This window comes from Macaca thibetana, chromosome 12 (genome assembly GCF_024542745.1).
Source record: "Macaca thibetana thibetana isolate TM-01 chromosome 12, ASM2454274v1, whole genome shotgun sequence".
NCBI lineage: Eukaryota > Metazoa > Chordata > Mammalia > Primates > Cercopithecidae > Macaca > Macaca thibetana.
The window spans coordinates 61,218,478-61,234,670 of record NC_065589.1 but is presented as its reverse complement, the minus strand read 5'-3'; the positions used below and the strand labels follow the sequence as shown (position 1 = coordinate 61,234,670).

Here is a 16,193-nt window from a genome sequence, read left to right as displayed (position 1 = left end):
TCGAAGAACAGCTTGCTGTCCAAAGGGGATCGCAGGGCCAGGGAACTGACAAGCACACGCTATTTGCCAACCTTTGCCTTAATAGAAAGAAGCAAGCAAACAAAAATCCTCGGTAGCTGTGTGTAACTTCGGGAGTGGAGAGCCGAGACACACCGACGGCGCCGGAGCGTCCCAATAACAATGGCTGCTGCAGTGGGTTGGGAGAGGAGACCCGTACAAGTTCCTAAAGGCACGGGAGGAACGCGGGCAAACCAGGTTTAGGGCCCCAGGCGACTTGTAGAAGGAACGACTTCCGCAACCTATCAGCACCGTGGACAATTCCCACTCCAAAGGCCCTGACCTTCGGCCTACCAGATTCAGCAAAATCTCTCTCTTCCTTCCTTCCTTCCTCCTTTCCTCCGACCCTTCCTCCTTTCCTCCCTTCCTTTCCTCCGTCCCCTTCCTCCTCGTTTCCCTCCTTTCCTCCCTCCCCTTCTTCCTCCTTTCTTTCCCTTCCTCCTTTCTGCTCTTCCCTGTTTGCTTTGTTTCAAAAACAAAAACAAAAACAAACAAAAAACACTGGGCACCATGACTGAGCTTTTTAAAGAGTCCTGTAAGTCTGCATCTAATTAGTCAAATATTCACAGTAAGTTTCCTGGAAAACTAGATAGCCAGATTTAGGGGTAAGGAAAGAGCTTAAACTATAATTTGAGCTGGCTAGTCTGAAACAAAGACAGAAATCATAAATTGAATAGCTTTCAAAAAGATAGTCATTATTCAAATATTTGTACTTATTTGCCACACAGCTTCAAAACCAAAATGAATTTCTTGTTTACTCTCCACAGAAATAATAAAATATCTCTCAAAATGTTTTTGATTTTGCTTGTGTTTTATGGAGTATAAATTTTATTGAAAATCTAAAATCTTTTTCACCATCACTTTATCAACACTTCAGTTATTTCATACTGTAAACAATCTCTGATAAATTAATGAAAAAACAAGCCAACAGAAGTCAAATGGTATTATTCACTCAGATTCAGTGAGCCACACAATTAGCTAAATCATGCCAGATCTAAAATATTACATATTGAGTACTCATAACTTATCCAACATATACTGGAAACATCTAGCAAAGACATAACTGAGAAGAGAAAGCTCCTTTGGCAATCTGAACATCTGAGAAATATATACCATATCCCCCTCCCCACCACACACACTTATTGATATAATTTTCAAAACATCATTATTAGTAGTAAACAAAATCCTCATCAAGTATTATTCACACTTCACCGTAATGAGAAATATAATCATTTTTGATTAAAGAATTCATTCCTGGAGTCTCACCTTCTTTAAATAAATTTTTTTTTCCTTTATAACAAATGCATTTCTCTCAAATTAAATATTGATAATTTGACCTTTTATGTCTTTAACTAATCAAAGGGGGAAAATTCCAAACGTAGATCTCGGAGTTTGGCCTTGGTGGGTCTTTCCGCTTGAGTAGGCACTGAGATTAAAGGAGTCAAACTTCCTCTTTCACTGCTCTCTCCTTGCACTAATTGCTTATGCAAAAAATGCAGATTTGTATTAATTAGTAACTCCACTGATTAGTTCTGTGGTATTTTCACATAATAAATCATGCTGCAGACATGAATTTTGGCACATCACCCAGTGGTGGCTCGGCTGCAATACGGGTTTCTTATTAAAATAAAATCTCTGACTAAATCTACCTTTCGGATGCAGGTACTGTGAGCAGCCACCTGCTGGGAGCACCTGCCATGGGAAATTACTTTCACTCAGTGATAAGCCACTTTAGGGGCTCCAACAGAACAATTTGATTATGAGGTTAGGCCTAATAATAAACACATAGTTAAACACATACATGCATATGTGACACAAATGTGCCTAAGCTTTAGACACATTTTGCAGACAATGATGTAATAACAGATAATTTACTTGTAATGGGACTAGATGTTTAAAAACAACTTCCCAAGTTATCAATAAATACCTCAGCCTATTTTCCTCCTGTAACATCTTTGCTCATTTGTGAGATGGTCTGATATTTTGAGACTCTCACATAACTCACACTCATTGACTTTACCCACTCCCCAGGCAGGCAAGCTAGTTCTGGAAGGAAAAGAGCCACAAAAGCATCAAGGAGAGGAATATGAATGTTAAGATCCCTCCCAGAGGGAATTGGGCACCCCAGCCATCCTAGCATCCGATGAGAAGCTGTGAGGCCAGACACCCACAGTTGAGTGATGTGAGGCAAATTCTTCCTTTCCCATTGTTCACTACACAAACTTTTACACAACTTCTTCCTCTCGAAAAGTATTTAATTTGATAAAGCAGATTACAACCAATCTTGCCAAGATAATGAATTAAGCCCAGGTGTTTTCTGTGCTCTCTTAACCCTTTACATGCCCTTGTTTTCTAATCACTAGTGACTCATTTCCGAGACCCCTCAGGTGCTCTCAGCACCTTTATGTTCTTTCTGTTACCTGCCAATCTATACCTGCTGCTTGTCGCAAGGAACCTGGGAATTTTTGCATCTTAAGAGGTTGAGAATGATGCTGAATCTGACACCTGTATACCTGGAGAGGTTGCAGAATCACATGGTACAAAGAAAAAAAAATTAAACACTTAATATTGACATTCAGAGATTAATAAATGCTGAGAGAGGTATATTTCTGATGGAGGCTGGGGCATGACGTTCTGTTCAGTTTGTGCTACGCAGGTGGCAGCCTCCATCTTCCTTCATGACTTGTCCTGAGGCAGGTGGGTATGTGACGGCTGGGGATTGTGCAGCCTCTAGGGAGGCTCTCTCTCTCTCTAGACATCATTTACTAACCCTTTCAAACTTAGGTGGTGAAAGGAAGAGGTCATTAATTTGTGATGTTTTCATTTATTTGTCTTTGATGTGGGCAATTATTTATTTAATTTTTAATTTTTATTTTTTTTGAGAAGGAGTCTCACTCTTGTTGCCCAGGCTGGAGTGCAATGGCACGATCTCGGCTCACCACAATCTCTGCCTCCTGGGTTCAAGCGATTCTCCTGCCTCAGCCTCCCGAGTAGCTGGGATTACAAGCATGCGCCACCACACCTGGCTAATTTTTGTATTTTTAGTAGAGACGGGGTTTCTCCATGTTAGTCAGGCTGGTCTCAAACTCCTGACTTTGGGTGATCCACCCACCTCAGCCTCCCAAAGTGCTGGGATTACAGGCATGAGCCACTGCGCCCAGCCTGGCAGTTTTTAAAAGAAGTTAACCCCAAAGTCAGGAAAGAACATAAAAATTAACGCAGCTAAGTCAAATATACTCTTTCTCCTTTGAATTTACCCTGGATCCTGCTTCTTCTGGAATCACATGGACTAGATTAATAGTCTCTCATGAAAAACAAACAGACAAAAAACAAAACAAAAATAACAGTCCTAAATTTTTATATTCATCCACAAGGCTAGAGTGATAGACACTATGGAGAGCACCAGGGCTGAGCACAAGCAAAGGCTATAAAACTGCTTCAGGTTTTCTTCAGAGAGCTTGTCTCCTCCTTCCCCTCCTTTAAGAAACTGCTGATTCATTGGACAATAAGCACATTGGCACATCTATATTGAGTACCAGGCATTGTGCTGCTAGGTGCTGGGGCACAGGAGTAAATAGACATTAGATTCAGCTTTCTTGATGCTTTCTTTCTAGTGGGAGAGATGGACTTTAACAAGGTTTACTCACAAGTAAGTATGTACCTACCCGACTTCAAACAGTGCAGGAGTACTCAATACCCAATCTCACTCCCTTCTCGCATGCCTTTTTAGAGTAAACAGTCTGGCAAATTAAAACAAATAAATTAATTACAAGTTTCGTATGTGTCCTAGTTGTGGTATACATTCTGCTAATTGGATGCATTAGACTTTTATTCAGAACCAGTTACCTGAGAGAGCCAGGAGACAGAAGATTTATTTGTCTGACACGAATTCTAGTGCAAGGTATTAAAGCCAGCAAGTGTGGTGACAGCTTTCTGATCAGGACTCAAGCAAAGGTAGAAGCTTTCTTAGCCTAGTTTTGTGGTATGGTTTTTGATACTATTCCTGGAATCTCAGGCTAGAGTCTGTTTCTTCAAGCCTCCTAACACATTTCTTGTAAAGCTCTCCAGGTGATGAGGCACACTAAAGTTTGAAAACTCCTAATGGTTCTCAATAACACACCACACCTACCTTCTGATCTCTTATATCAAGGAGCAAAAACTGAGAATTATAATGACAACATTTGGGAAGATTTAAATAGCTCCAGCTACTCTGAATACTCAAGTTCTACTGAAAGCCTTCTTTTACAACGTAAGCACTCCCTCCTGCCATATCAAATGAGGCTGATCTTGGTTTGCTTGAAGGTTCCTCTGGCGTACTCAAGTAGCAAGAGGATATAAACCCTCTTTATACCCCATTACTTCCCCTTGCCGTTGCTTCCAACCTATGACTAATAGGGCTCAGGTAGGACAAGAACAATTTTGTACCTAGAAGAAGGCGAATAAGTAATTGCAAGGTTTTGTTCATTTTTATTGTGCTAAATGTGGGGGCAAATGTGTGAGTATAGATTTTGCAGATGCCAGCCTAGGGGGGATAGAATATTACTTTAGATCAGGCTGAATTTCTGAATACTGTTGTAATTGTTGTTAATTCTGGATTCCAAGTGCTGCTGAAACCTCTCGGTATAATTTTCATTGTCTGCTCAGAAGGTTGAATAAAATATACATTCGAAGCTGACTTACATTGCATGAAGCTTAAATACCCAAAATTTCTCAATATGATGTAGAAAAAGCAACCCAAAGTTTTAGACAGAAAAGGTTAGAGTGAATTCATTATGGGCAAACTTCTCACTTACCTCCTAACTATCCCCAACACATGTGCATTTACTTGGGAGGGACAGTATCTTTGAAAAATCCCCTTCAGGCCGGGAAGGAAGGTGGACAATGTTACTGTTGAATGGGACCCCTGATAGAAATTGGAATAATTGGTTTCTGGGATGATGGTCCAGGGGGCACACATAAGAGTTAGAGACAAAGTGGGATTTTTACTATAACCCACAGTGATTGGGATGATCTAACACAGGAAAACCTATGGCAGTGTCTTAACCTTTCATGGGATTCATATAATTGTATGAAGTCTGAATCATAACAACAATAATATGTGGGATGATAAAACCTGATCAAGGCCTGTCGTGAATTACCATGATGTCATGATAGCTGCTCACTCAATTCTGAAACTTCAGTTTATTTCCAAACATTGAATATAGAGGAAGCCAGGTAACCTGAAGAAGGACCTTGTGATATCATCACAAGTACTTCCTGTAAATCTTTCTCCCAGCCTTCTCTGGAAGTATCTTTGGTCATTTACCATGGTAACTGTAGTGGGAGATGGGAAATAGCCAGATCTTTCAGGGAGTATTGGCTCCTGAACATAAATGAACACAATGCAGAATGTCACTGTGATGTATCTGGCAGAATCTGGGACACATGCAGTTTAGGTGACAATTGGATTTGCGGGCCTAATTCTGTCACAATGGCACTTACAGGTCTGTAAAAGCATCCTGTGATTGTTTCCACATTTCCTTCATATAGAGATGAGTGAATGTCCATGCTTCCTTTCTGACCCCCAAAATAGGGTCATTATGGGAGAAAGAGTCAAATCTTGAGCTTCCTCTTCTTACCAAAAGTACAACTGCACACTGGGGCAATTGCAGAGATCCGTCAGCATCAAAGATTTGAAAGACATGACGTGATATGACAGTAGCCACTAGTTGTCCCCTAGTATCTGTATTCTCTTTTTCTCTCACAGAAATAATATCTCCAAATTTTACCTAGGGTAAAAGCCATTCTGAAAAAGGACTCTATTTCCTGTCATATTGCAGCTGCATATGACCATGTGACTAAGTTTTGGCCAATGTATGTGAGTGACAGTGATGAGAACAATTGCTGGATCTTGTCATTCAAATAAAGTGATGTGTCTATCCCTTCTTCTTTCTCCTCTGTGTTGGCTGAAATGCAGACCCAAGGCACCACCATAGAGACAATGTGGCAATAAGATAGAAGGAATTGGGTCATTGATAGCATAACCATACTAGATCTAGTCTGCTTACACAAGGACTTTCATTTGAATGAGAAATAAATTTTTATTTTGTTTATGCCTGTATCATTGTGAATCTCTCTCCAGCAACTGAATTCATATGCTAGCAAACATAGGTAGTGACCCCTGTCACATCTCCATTATAGAACCCCTTTCCTTGCCTTGTGCAGATGAGAGTCTTGGAGAATGTCAGTAGAATTACTGTAAACTTATTCTTGGCCCACTGCAACCCCCACCTCCTGGGTTCATGAGATTCTCCTTCCTCAGTCTTCAGAGTAGCTGGAATTACAGGCGCCCAACACCATGCCCAGCTATTTTTTTTTTATTTTTTATTTTTAGTAGAGATGGGATTTCACCATGTTGGCCAGGCTGGTTTTGAACTGCTGACCTCAAGTGATCTGCACACCCCGGCCTCCCAATCAAGTGGTGATTTTTAAAGCAGGTGCTATTCCACATGATATCTTTTAGTTGAGTAAATCAACAAAATCCTGACACATGACATTCAGCGTTTGTTCTGGCGATTTTTTTTTTATAAGAGGAAAAGGGTCTCACTCTGTTGCCCAGGCTGTCTTGAACTCCTGGCCTTAAGCAATCCTCCTGCCCTGAGTAGCTGGCATTACAGGCTTGAGCCATAATGCCAAACTAAAAACTTTTTGAAAAATCATAGTAAGTAAAGAGCACAAGAAGTAGTTTTGCTTTGAGACATTCTATTTCAGGTATACCAACTCTTTCACTCCTTGTAATATAAGAAGTGGCAGACACCCTAATTGCATCAGAAAGGCGCATGATTGACACAGAGTGAGGAGTAAATCCAAGGAAAATTTAGGGTCCTGCTACCTCAGTGAAGATACTGGGGATCCAATGAAATGAGGCAAACTGAGGTTCTTCCAAAATAAGAAGCAATTTACTTCACTTTGCACCATCTATGATGAATATATTTTGCAGAGGTTTCCTCCAAAAACCATTAAATTAGATTAAATTAATGTAATTGAAGAGAAAGGAAGCTAAATAAAGTCACTGTTCTTATCCACATCTAACTAACTTTTGATTTTTTTTGGCGGTTATAAACAGCCTGGATAAATGGCTTGAAATATGAGAGACCTAGTGCTGTTCATAGTTTGAATAAATTCTATACAGTGTGGGATAGGAAAGCCACAAATGATTTGCAGTGTGAAGCAAATTTATTGTATAGATAGTTAGGATATAACTTTAAAAATGTGAAATAAGGAAGTGAAAGATGCAAGGAAGAAATGTGCACAGTTAAATAAAATGAGAAACTAGAAGAATAAAATGAGTAAAAATATTTATATTGTAAAGTTTTTGAAAAAGAATCTTCACAAATTTCCCATGGTAATGTAAACTGGTATGGCCACTGTAGAAACATTCACACGGTTTCTAAAAATGTGGGAGTTAACATATGACCCAGCAATTTTACTCCTAGGTATATCCCTAAGAATAGGGAAGAAATATCCCTAAGAAACTAGAAAACATATTATCATAAAAACTTGTACACAAATGTTCGTAGCAACATTATTTATAATAGCTCAAAAGTAGAAACAAGCCAAGTATCTATCATCTGATAAATGGATAACAAATTTGGTATATTCATACAATAGAATATTATTCAGCCATAAAAAGTAATAAATATTACAACAAAAACAATCACCGGAGACACTACGCTAAGTGAAATAAGCCAATCACGAAAGCACAAATACTGTATTATTCTACTTATATGAGGTACCTAGAGTAGTTACAATCATAGACACAGAATGCAGATTAGTGATTTCCAGGGACTGGAAGGCAGGAAGAATGGAGAGTAAATAGCTAGTTGGTAATGGGTTTCTTTCTGGGGCGGGGTGGGGGGATGATGAAAATATTCTGGAATTAGATAATGGTAATGGCTGCTCAACTCTGTGAGTATACTAAAAACCACTGAATTGTATACTTCAAAATGGTGAGTTTTATGAAATGTTAATTAGGGTTTATTTTTTAAAAAAAATATGAGTGAGAAATGCAATTGCAATACGTCTTCTCTTACCTTGTATGACACCATATGCTCTGGTTTTCCTCTTTACCTCTTTGACCACTCTTTATAAGTTACCGTGCAGATTTCTCTTTTGTTCATCCCTTAAATCTTTGGTTTTTCTCAGGGTTGTCTCCTAGGCTTTCTTGTTTTCTTCTTACACAATCTCTGCATTCGTTAGTAAGGCAGTCAATGCTTTGAACAATTTTCATATGCACAAATTTACTACTGTTCAGTTAAATGACGCTAGACCCCAGTAACATGGTTTAAATTTCAGTTACACAGTGTATATTGTGAGTAATTGCTTAAAGTATAAGCTTCACTGCTAGCTCTTTGGTACATGAATCTCTATGTAAATAACAGACATGTATCACGATCAGTGACCAATCGCACCAGTTGTTTCAAATTCTGTTAGTGATTGGTCCCTGCCCATCTGTTGTTCAGTTCATGCATAGAGAGCAAAGCCTTAGTTGGGTTGCCTCCTTCTTTCCTAGTAGTAAGCCCATATGACATTAAAGAAGTGAGTATTAGAGAAAAGTGAGCAACAGCAATTAAAGTGCAACAAATAAAAACAATAATGCTGGAAGTTAAATTGAATGTGATGAGGAGATTTGAAAATGGAGACAGCAAAGTAAAGACAGGATGAGACCTAGGCCTGCCTGAAGCTAGTGAACAAATGATGTTGAGGAAGTCAGATCACTCAAAAACAAGGTAATGTAGCCTCAACATTGTTTAAGTTGCGCTCAGAACAGAAAGCTGCTTAAGGTAGAAATGGAGCATTTACTTCTGCTTAGGATTGAACAGTGTAATGAAAACAAAAACCCAATCAGCTTAACGACTACCATGTAGGCCAAACTCTGAAGTCAGGTGCTGCATTGAAAGGAATCAGTAATTACAAGGAGACTGAAGATAAATATTTCCTTGCCAGTGAAGGCAGATTTTAGTGTTTTAGAAACTGGCATGACTTCACAGTATTTGAATTGAACATTAATGGGGCTTTAGAAGAAATAGCTGACTGGGAATGTTGACACTTGCTATTCAAAAGACTGTAGGCTTGCAGCCACAGGAACTTCATGAAGGCAAATGCATAGACTTAAAAGAGGAAAGTGGTTGTGACAAAAAGGATGACAATATCCCAGAGGAAGTAACCACAGTAAAGAAAACCAGGCAGGCCATTGGAGGAAGATGGCGGTGGAGTCGCGCATTACCCAGGAGGAAATTAAGAAGGAGCCAGAGAAGTCTATCGACCGTGAGAAAACATGCCTGCGGCTGCTGAGCTTCTTCACCACCAATAATGGCCACCACCACCGAACGGACGACTTCTCCAGGGAAACGTACCGCCCAGAGAGTTGTAGATCTACGCTTGGATGGATGCAACCTTGAAAGAACTGACAAACTTAGTAAAAGAAGTCTACCCAGAAGCTAGAAAGAAGGGCACTCACTTCAATTTTGCAATCGTTTTTACAGATGTTGAAAGACCTGGCTATCGAGTCAAGGAGGTTGGCAGCACCATGTCAGGCAGAAAGGGGACTGATGATTCCATGACACTGCACTCACAGAAGTTCCAGATAGGTTACTTGGACATAGCAATTATCCCTCCACATCGAGCACCACCTCCTTCAGGGCACACGAGGCCATATTAAATTCTATTTACTATTTCTTGTATTTATTTTTTGGTCAGTTATGTAAAATAAACTTACTCTTTTTCCTCCCCGGATTATTGTCATTAATCCTTTGAATTCTAAACAAATTATAATGCATCATCCATTGAGGAATTAGATTTGGATGTGCTATTGTATGATTACTAATAGAAAGTCCATATGTTTCAAGCCTTTTTGTAAAATATGAAGAAAAGTGCTCTTAGCATTCTATGTAAAACTGTACTGTTAAATATATGTGTGTAATTTAAAAAAGCAACAGAAAAACAGACAAAAACCCTTCAAATTAAAGGAAATCTCAGAGATATTTTACAGCATTGAAAGGGCAAAAGGAAAATGTTGGAAGGTGATCCAAACGTATAAAGGAGTATAATAATTCACTAAGACAGAAAAAAGTGCTTGTCCAAACTACTTTTGATACATTTTTACAAAGAAATAAAACACCTGAATGCCTAATTATCTAATATTTTAAATTTTAGGATACTAAATAAATATCAGTTTTGTAATTGTTTAGTTTATAAAAATGAGTCTTTTTAATATTTTAACAAAAATATCTAAAGGTCTTGGACCAATTGTATTTTTTCCCATTGATTAAGATAACTCTTCAGAGTTTCAGCTTGTAAAGTCATTTTTATTTATTTATTTATTTATTTATTTTTTATTTATTTATTTTTAAGACAGAGTCTCACTCTCACCCAGACTGGAGTGCAGTGGCATGTTCTCGACTCACTGCAACTTCCACCTCCTGGGTTCAAGCAATTCTCCCACCTCAGTTCCCGAGTAGCTGGAACTACAGGCATGTGCCACTACACCCAGTTAATTTTTGTATTTTTAGTAGAGACAGTGTTTTGCCATCTTGGCCAGGCTGGTCTTGAACTCCTGACCTCAAGTGATCCACTGCCTCACCCTCCCAAAGAGCTGGAATTACAGGCATGAGCCACCACACCTGGTGGTAAAGTCATTTTTTATGGTTCTACACTACTATGCAGAGCTAGGACTGCCTATATTCATTAGGATACAACTCAAACTGGTGTAAGAAAAGCAGGCACTTCATTGGCTCACATATTTGAAATGTCTAGTGTTTGGTTTTGCTTCAGGCATGGCTGGATTTAGAATTGAAATGACATAAAAATAACTCAATTACCCTTCATCTCAAACTTATATATTAGATTCCTTCTCAGGCTGAATGTGATGGCCTGCAGTTGCACTCATCCTCATGGTGGCAAGGTGGCTTCAACAACTCTAATTTCATATTTTTCCTGTTTCCTAGGAAAACCTGGTTTTTGGTTCATATTTTTCATTAGTTCCTAGTCTAATGGGATTGAGTGGAGTAGACTTTCATTTTTAAATCAGCAACTCCTGCACACATCCTTAGACTGACACTTACTTTACTAGTTGAGGCTACCAATCTTACACCCCAATCACTGTGGCCAGGTGTGTTTCATATTCTATCCTTGGGGACAAATTTGGGTGGAGCCCCATCCAAATCACAGATTATTGGTGAAGAAATGCAAAATACTCAAAAACATTAAGGAGAATGTGCTGGCAGACAGACTATAAACATGCATGAACTACACTTTGTCCTGTACCTTTAATTAACCTCCACATGAGAAAGGCTCCAAGATCTGTCTAGAAATTATGAACTATGTTCTCTAACAAGACAACTCCCCTTGGATTCCCTGCAAATACCTCAAAATCAATGGTTTGAAGGTGAACCTCTTATGTCCTCCACCCTCAACCCCAGCCAAGTCTATATCTCCTCTTTGTTCTCTATCTCAGTGCATGTCATCACTATCCACTTTAGTTGCTCACACTAGAAATCTAAGAAATAACTTAACTCCTTACTCTCCCTCACCCAAGACTAAAATTAATCACCAATAAACTCTTGTTAGTTGCACCCCTAATATTTTTTAATTCAACCTATTTTCTCTTCATCAATATTTCTCATCTCATTTCAGCTGCCATCTTTCTTTTGCCTGCATCTCAGCAATAACCTTTTTAACTTGATGCCCAGTCATTGTTTTTGTTTTTTAAAAGATTTGTGAAAATACACATGACATAAAATTTGCCTTTTTTTTTTTTTTTTTTTTTTTTTTTTTTTTGGTGGAAACTCGCTCTGTCGTCCAGGCTGGAGTGCAGTGGTGCGATCTCGGCTCACTACAACCTCCGCCTCCTGGGTTCAAGCGATTCTCCTGCCTCAGCCTCCCGAGTAGCTGGGACTACAGGTGCCCGCCAACATGCCTGGCTAATTTTTCGTATTGTTAGTAGAGATCGGGTTTCACCATGTTAGCCAGGATGGTCTCAATCTCCTGACCTTGTGATCCGCCCACCTCGGCCTCCCAAAGTGCTGGGATTACTGGCATGAGCCACTGCGCCCGGCCATCACCAGGCTATTTCTTAGCTCTGCTCACTTTCTCCCCTGCTTCAGCTACCTCTCCCCTTACACTCATCCACTTTTGGTTTACTCCTACTCATTGTTCAAGATGTTCTGTCACTTTTTCCCTCCTGTTCCTCTTCTCCAGGCTTCATGTATATTTGTGATCCTTCATGTATATTTGTGTTGTACAGTATAATATTGTATTATTATTTCATTATATGATTGTCACCACTATCAGATAGAGTTTCTTTATAAATAAAGCATTTGTTTCATTCAACTTAGAGTCCTTATTACCCAGCACAGCACCTGGCACTAAGAGTTCAATTAATACTTATGGAATGAACAGATTGATTAATTTTAAAAGAGTAATTGAATGATGATGGCTGTTAATTTAAAAAGTTGGGTAGTAAATGTTTCTCTGGACACCTGTAATAAGAGAACAAACAAGAAACAGTATAAGAAAGTTATTGGGAGTATAATTTATGTATCCCCTCTACAGTCTAATTCCATAGGGTCAACTCTGTGACCTAGAGCTAGTTAAGTGAATCTTTTCATGTAAATTTCTTCATATGTATAATGTGGTTAATGATACTACTTAGCTCAAAAGGTTGTTATAAGGATCAAGATAGTTAATGTTTGCAATTCCTAGTTAATGCATAGATTAACACCCAACACATGGTGAACGCTATAAAAATTTTAAAAGTAAGTAAATAAGACAGTTGTGATTCCTGTGTCTACAGAATTTATAGTCTAGGTCAGTGCTGTCTAATAGAAATATAAGGTAAGCCACATATGTAATTAAAAATTTCTAGTGGCTATACTAAAAAGTGACTGAATTATAAATAAGATTGATTTAAATAGTTTATGTAAACTGCTATGTCAAAAATATTATTTCTACATGTAACCTATCTAAAAAGTTATATTCCTTATTTTGTACTAAGTCTTCAAAATTCAATATATTTTATACTTACAGCACATCCCAATTCAGATGCTTAATTCTCATCTGTATTTAGATCTCATAAACTTACAGTTGAAAAAGTAGACTCACATACCCAAGTTGGTTCCAAACATCTTAAAAGTCTTACTATAACTGATTCAGATATCGGCGTTAATTTACAATTTGTAAAAATTGAAGTTAAGAATTCAGTTCCTCAGTCATACTAGTTACAATTTAGTGTCCAAGAGCCACATAGGCCAGCATGGGATTAGAGGAAAGGTGATAAGTAAGCAGACAATTACAGAGTGTGATTGACACAGAGTACTGCGTTAGGGCAAAGATTGAGTGCTCTGGGAACACACAGTAAAGGTACTAATGAAGCTTGGTGGAGGGAATTTATTAAGGACATTTTCCTGGAGAAAATGCTATCTTGAGACCTCAAGGATAAGCAGGAGTTGGCCAGGTGATGAGGGAGAAAGAGCATCTATCAGAAGGAATAGTGTTGGGGATGAGGGGAAGTATAGCATTTTCACAGACCTGAATAAATTTCAGAGTGACTGATTCATAGAGTGTATATGTGTATATAGGAAGTGGCCGATGAGCTATAGGGGAAGAGGTGGAATAGGGAGCAGTTGAGAAGCAAGGCTAGAAAAGTTAGCCAGGGAGAAAATCATGAAGGAGTTTTTATGAAACATGTTAAAGGAGGTCAGACTATCCTGAAGTTAATGAGAAGCCACTGAAGGATTTAAACATGTAACTGAAGGTTACGTGATTATTATATGTTTGCTGAATATAATTCTGACTACAGTATGGAAAAAGTTTAGAAGATAATCAATGTCTGGTGTCTCACACCCATAAGATGGCTACTATCAAACAACAACAACAACAACAACAACAACAAAACAGAACAGAACAAGCATTGGTGGGTGAGGATGTGAAGAAACCGAAACCCTTGTGCACTGTTGTTAGTAACATAAAATGTTGCAGTCACTGTAAAAGGCAGTATGACACTTCCTCAAAAAATTAAAAATAGAATTACCACATAATCCAGCAATTCCACTTCTGGATAGATACCCAGAAGAATTGAAAGAAGGATCAAAGAGATATTTGTACACCCATGTTCATAACATTATTTACAATATCTAAAACATGAAAGCTAGCCAAATATCCACAGATAGATGAGTGGGTAAACAAAATATGATACATACATACAATAGGGTACCATTCAAGCCTTAAAAGTGAAGGAAATTCTGATACATGCTAACTGAAATAAGCTAATCACAGAAAGACAAATACCATTTGATCCCACTTATATGAGGTACCTAGAATAGTCAAAATCAGAGAGACAGAAAGTAGAATAGTGGTTGCCAGGGACAGGGGGAAGAAAAAGGAATTATTGTTTAACTGGTAGAGAGTTTCAGTTTTGCAAGATGAAAAGCGTTCTGAAAATGAATGGTGGTGATGATTGTACAACAATGTGAATGTTTTTAATATTAGTGAACTGCACACTTAAAAATGGTTAAGACGCTGGGTACAGTGGCTCATGCCTATAATCCCAGCACAGAGGCCGAGATGGGCAGATCACAAGGGCAGGAGATTGAGATCATCCTGGGTAACAAGGTGTTTACAGTGACTCGGATTATTCCAGCCATCTTGGGTATCAGCAAGAAGAGACCTAAGGAACACTACGCTACAAAACTGCAACTTTGGTGGCATTTGAAAAGTAATTCCCGCTTTTACTACTAACTCTTAATTCTCAGTAGACTAAAACTACATTTTCCCATCTTAAAAAAGAACAGTCCTTGAGAGAAAATGAAACAAAGCAACCAAAACCTCTGTCCACTGCTAAAATATTTCACTCCATCTTGTTTTTCTTCTTGTAGTTGTTTTGTACGTTTTAAAAATTTAACTTTCATTTTAAGTTCAGGTGTACATGAGCAGGTTTGTTTCATAGGTAAAATTGTGTCATGGGGATTTGTTGTACAGATTATTTCATCACCCAGGTATTAAGCCTAGTATCTATTAGTTATTTTTCCTGATCCCCTCACTCCTCCCACCTTCCAATCTTCACCCTCCAATAGGCCCCAGTGTGTGTTGTTCCCTTCTTTGTGTCCATGTGTTCTCATCATTTAGCTCCCACTTGTAAGTGAGAACATGTGGTATTTGGTTTTCTGTTTCTATGTTAGTTTGCTAAGGATAATGGCCTCCAGCTTCATCCATGTTCCTACAAAGAGCGTGATCTTTTTCTTTTTCATGGCTGCATAGTATTCCATGGTGTATGTATTAGCCCGTTTTCACACTGCTATAAGGAAATGCCCGAGACTGCATAATTTATAAAGAAAGAGGTTTAATTGACTTACAGTTCCGCATGGCTGGGAAGGCCTCAGGAAACTTACAATCATGTGAAATGAGTATGAGAGACCTGACCTGTGTATAGACCAATTTCTATCAGTCAGTGAAATTGGAGTCAGTCAGTGCCTTTCCCAGGGTATTAATTAATTTCCTGGACACTTACACTCTCCCAAGACTAAACCAGGAAGAAGTTGAATCCCTGAATAGACCAATAGGAGGCTCTGAAATTGAGGCAATAATTGATAGCCTACCACCCAAAAAAAGTCCAGGACCAGATGGATTCACAGTCGAATTCTACCAGAGGAGCTGGTACTATTCCTTCTGAAACTATTCCAATCAATAGAAAAAGAGGGAATCCTCCCTAACTCATTTTATGAGGCCAACATCATCCTGATACCAAAGCCTGGCAGAGACACAACAAAAAAAGAGAATTTTAGACCAATATCCCTGATGAACATTGAAGCAAAAATCCTCAATAAAATACTGGCAAACCGAATCCAGCAGCACATCAAAAAGCTTATCCACCATGATCAAGTGGGCTTCATCCTTGGGATGCAAGGCTGGTTCAACATATGCAAATCAGTAAACGTAATCGAGCATATAAACAGAACCAAAGACAAAAACCACATGATTATCTCAATAGATGCAGAAAAGGGCTTTGACAAAATTCAACAGCCCTTCATGCTAAAAACTTTCAATAAATTCGGTATGGATGGAATGTATCTCAAAATAGTAAGAGCTATTTATGACAAACC

At 38.6% G+C, this 16,193-nt stretch overlaps 2 protein-coding genes and 1 pseudogene across 8 annotated transcripts in view; 2 read left to right on the top strand and 1 right to left on the bottom strand.

The window, feature by feature from the left end:
* The window catches only part of NEUROD1 (neuronal differentiation 1), a 1,109,848-nt gene that overhangs the window by 9,070 nt on the left and 1,084,585 nt on the right, over nucleotides 1-16,193 (bottom strand). The window lies entirely within an intron of this gene.
* Nucleotides 1-16,193, top strand: part of ITPRID2 (ITPR interacting domain containing 2) — a 424,384-nt gene that overhangs the window by 168,097 nt on the left and 240,094 nt on the right. The window lies entirely within an intron of this gene.
* On the top strand, nucleotides 8,774-9,757 carry LOC126932087 (histone deacetylase complex subunit SAP18-like; annotated as a pseudogene).